This window comes from Elephantulus edwardii, unplaced genomic scaffold, assembly GCF_000299155.1.
Source record: "Elephantulus edwardii isolate Elephantulus edwardi_28Jun2011 unplaced genomic scaffold, EleEdw1.0 scaffold00086, whole genome shotgun sequence".
In the NCBI taxonomy this organism is placed as follows: domain Eukaryota; kingdom Metazoa; phylum Chordata; class Mammalia; order Macroscelidea; family Macroscelididae; genus Elephantulus; species Elephantulus edwardii.
In genome coordinates, this window is record NW_006399836.1 from 6,256,207 (window position 1) to 6,256,526 (window position 320).

The window sequence follows — 320 nt, forward strand, 5'->3', positions numbered from 1 at the left end:
AGAGCACACAGTCACACACAAACACCCACAGAACACACACTCACACTCTCATGTGTGCGCACGCATGCGCCCCTGCAGAGCCTGCCCCGGTAAGATTGCAGGAATCTTGTCTCGCAGAAGCTTCCAGTCGGAGTCCCTGAGCCCTTGGAACCTTCCGTCTGCTCCCTCTTCCGCATGACAGCCTTGCAGATGCGTGACGACAGCCCGCCCACCCTCGAGCCTCATCTGCCCCAGGCCTCTTGTCACCAGCTCCCTCAACCATTCCTTGGGTGACAATTTCCAGATTGTCTGCCTCGCTGGGACCCTTCCTCAGTCACGCT